Consider the following 3,894-nt stretch of genomic DNA (forward strand, 5'->3'; position numbering starts at 1 on the left):
TTTGTCTAATTTTCTGGAGCTTTGTGGAACTTTTAGATACAATGGGGTGAGTGATGACGCAATTAAACTTAGGCTTTTCCCATTTTCTCTGAGGGATAGAGCTAAAAGTTGGCTGAATTCTTTGCAACCGAACTCTATATTTACCTGGCAAGATCTGGCTCAGAAGTTTTTGTCAAAATTCTTCCCTCCTTCCAAAGCTGCTAAATTGAGGGGAGAAATCAATAATTTTTGCCAGAATGATGGAGAATCATTGTATGAATCTTGGGAACGGTTCAAGGAACTTTTGAGAAGATGTCCTCATCATGGCATTGAACAGTGGATGTTAGTGCATAATTTTTATAATGGTTTATGTCCTACTACTAGAACCATTATTGATGCAGCAGCGGGTGGCACTTTTATGAGCAAGAGTGCAACTGGTGCTTATGAGCTACTGGAGGACATGGCCACAAATAATCATCAGTTTTCTGAGGAAAGATCATCGGGGGTCAGAAAGGTGGCTGGGGTGCATGAGATGGATGCAATCACTGCTCTCACAGCACAAGTAGCCTCCTTGACAAAACAGTTACAACAGAGCACTGTATCTGCTAATGCGGTTCAAATGGCAGTTAGGTGTGAAATTTGTGGTGGTGCTCACTCTATCGATCAGTGCCCTATCAGTATGAATAATAACACTCCGATGGATCACGCTCAGGTTCAAGCAGTGGGAAACTTTCAAAGGTCGTTCAATAATCCATTCTCCAATACTTACAATCCTGGGTGGAGAAATCATCCTAATTTTTCTTGGAAGAATAATTAGGGCCAGCAACCTCAGTTTCAGGGCCAATTTCAGAATAATATGCCTCGGCCACCTATGCATCAAGCCTCTTCATCACAACAGCCTAGGCCTCAACAATCAATGAATCAAGCTCCACCTGGAAGGCCTAATGAACTGCAAGCTGCATTATTGACCCTCACCAATACTCAAACTCAGTTTATGACAGAGACTAGATCTTCTATCAGAAACCTGGAAACACAAGTTAGGCAGTTGGCCAATATGCTCAATAACAGACCGCAGGGAAATTTGCCCAGTAATACTAAAGTCAACCCTAAGGAGCAAGTTCAGGCAATTACTCTTAGGAGTGGGAAGCAAACTGAGCAGTCTAGATCTCCACAGGCAGTGATTCAGAATGGAGAGATGGGTGAACAGTCTGATTCAGAAAGGGTTACTGAAGACCACCAGCTTCCAGAAAAGAGTCTGCCAGTTGTTATTGAGCAGCCAGTTCGAGTTCCATATCCTCAGAGGCTTAGAAAGACTACACTGGATAAACAGTTTTCTAAGTTTTTAGAGGTGTTTAATAAGCTGCACATAAACATTCCTTTTGTTGAGGCCTTGGAGCAAATGCCCAGCTATGTGAAATTCATGAAGGAGATTTTGTCTAAGAAAAGGAGGATGGAAGACTATGAGACAGTAGCACTCACTGAAGAGTGCAGCGCGATATTACAAAGGAAGTTACCCCAAAAGCTGAGAGATCCGGGGAGCTTCACCATACCTTGCACCATTGGCAAGTTTGAATGCAAACACGCTTTATGTGATATGGGGGCAAGTATTAATCTGATGCCCTTATCTGTGTTTAGAAGACTTGGCTTGGGAGAGGCAAAACCAACAACTGTCACTCTACAACTAGCAGACCGATCGGTGACACATCCACGGGGTATTATTGAAGATGTTATTGTGAAGGTGGATAAGTTTATATTTCCAGCTGACTTTATCATTCTGAACATGGAGGAGGATACGAATGTACCAATTATTCTTGGTAGGCCATTTCTAGCCACAGGCCAAGCTCTTATTGATGTTCACAAAGGAGAGCTTAAGCTTAGAGTTCAAGGAGATGAGGTGGTCTTTAATGTCTTCAAGGCAATGAAGTATCCGGTGGCTAGTGACAGTTGCTATAGTGTGGATGTGATAGAGAAGGCAGTCTCGAAGAGAAGGATGAGTAGTGATGCCTTAGAGGCAGTATTATTGGGTGATGAGGTCGATGATGATGATGCTGAGATAAGAGATTGTGTAAACTGGATCAATTCTTTCCTGCCATACTGGAAGAAGTTTCAAGAATTAGTAGACGCGCCTGATAAACCGCTAACATCCATTCAGCAGCCACCGCAGCTGGAATTGAAGGTCCTCCCAAATCACTTGCGATATGCTTATTTGGGAGAGAATGAAACTTTACCTGTCATTATGCCAGCTGACCTGTCAAAGATAGAATTGGAGAAACTGTTGAGGGTTTTAAGGGAGCATAAATTGGCCATTGGGTGGACCTTGGCGGATATTAGAGGAATAAGCCCATCGACAGTAATGCATAAAATCTTATTGGACAAGAATAGCAAGCCATCCATAGAGGCCCAGAGAAGACTCAATCCAGCCATGAAGGAAGTCGTACTGGAGCAAATTCTTAAATGGTTGGATGTTGGGGTGATCTACCCAATTTCTGATAGCGCATGGGTGAGCCCTGTGCAAGTGGTACCTAAAAAGGGTGGTATGACAGTGGTGAAAAATGAGAACAATGAACTCATTCCAACAAGAACTGTAACGGGGTGGCGGATTTGTATAGATTATCGCAAGCTCAACAAGGCAACAAGGAAGGATCATTTTCCTTTGCCTTTCCTTGATCAGATGCTTGACAGATTGGCAGGCCATAGCTACTACTGATTCTTGGATGGGTATTCAGGGTATCATCAGATCACTATTGCACCAGAGGATCAAGAGAAAACAACATTTACATGTCCCTATGGCACATTTGCTTTCAGGAGAATGCCATTTGGACTATGTAATGCCCCTGCAACATTTCAACGGTGCATGATGGCTATATTCTCAGATATGGTAGAAAGGTGTATTGAGATATTCATGGATGATTTCTCTGTTTTTGGTTCATCATTTGACCTCTGTTTGGGTAACTTGGAGAACGTGTTGAATCGTTGTGAGAAGGCAAATCTGGTGTTGAATTGGGAGAAATGCCATTTTATGGTAAAAGAGGGGATTGTTCTTGGCCATAAAATTTCGAGTGAGGGAATTGAGGTAGATAGAGCAAAAATTTCTACCATTGAAAAGCTTCCTCCACCCGTTTCAGTCAAAGGTGTAAGAAGTTTTCTTGGTCATGCTGGGTTCTATCGAAGATTCATAAGAGATTTCTCTAAAGTGTCCAAGCCTCTCTCGAATCTGCTTATGAATGGAGTTGTCTTTGATTTTAATGATGAATGTTTGAAGGCTTTCAATTTCTTGAAAGAAAAGCTTATTTCTGCTCCAATTGTGATAGCTCCAAATTGGGAATTGCCTTTTGAGTTGATGTGTGATGACAGTGACTATGCAGTGGGGGTAGTTTTGGGACAGCGAATTGACAAGGTATTCAGGTCTATTTATTATGCTAGTCGGACTCTAAATGATGCTCAACTGAATTATGCTACTACAGAAAAAGAGTTGCTAGCTATTGTGTTTGCTTGTGATAAATTTAGACCGTATCTGATTGGTAATAAAGTGATTGTCTACACTGATCACTCTGCCATTAAATACTTGATGTCAAAGAAATATGTCAAGCCTCGCCTGATTAGATGGATTCTTTTACTTCAAGAATTTGACATGGAAATTCGTGACAAGAAGGGCAGTAAGAATGTGGTAGCTAATCACCTCTCTAGACTTGAGGTGGAGGAGACTGAAAATAAGAAAGCAGTGCAAATCGATGATCACTTTCCTGATGAGCAGCTGCTTGGGGTAAGTGAGAATTTAGTTGTCCCTTGGTTTGCTGACATAGTGAACTTCTTGGTTGCCAAGATCGTGCCTCCTAAGATGTCGAAGCAGCAATTAAAGAAATTCTTTTCTGAGGTGAAACATTACTATTGGGAGGAGCCTATTCTCTATAGGCA

At 41.9% G+C, this 3,894-nt stretch overlaps 1 non-coding gene across 1 annotated transcript; it reads right to left on the reverse strand.

Annotated features, from left to right (window-relative positions):
- Positions 1–202: 202 nt before the first annotated feature.
- On the reverse strand, positions 203–309 carry LOC133820570 (small nucleolar RNA R71). The gene has a single exon (XR_009886975.1). It is a non-coding gene; the product is annotated as a small nucleolar RNA R71 (small nucleolar RNA).
- Between the last annotated feature and the right edge of the window lie 3,585 nt (positions 310–3,894).

This window comes from Humulus lupulus, chromosome 2, assembly GCF_963169125.1.
Source record: "Humulus lupulus chromosome 2, drHumLupu1.1, whole genome shotgun sequence".
NCBI classification, from domain to species: domain Eukaryota; kingdom Viridiplantae; phylum Streptophyta; class Magnoliopsida; order Rosales; family Cannabaceae; genus Humulus; species Humulus lupulus.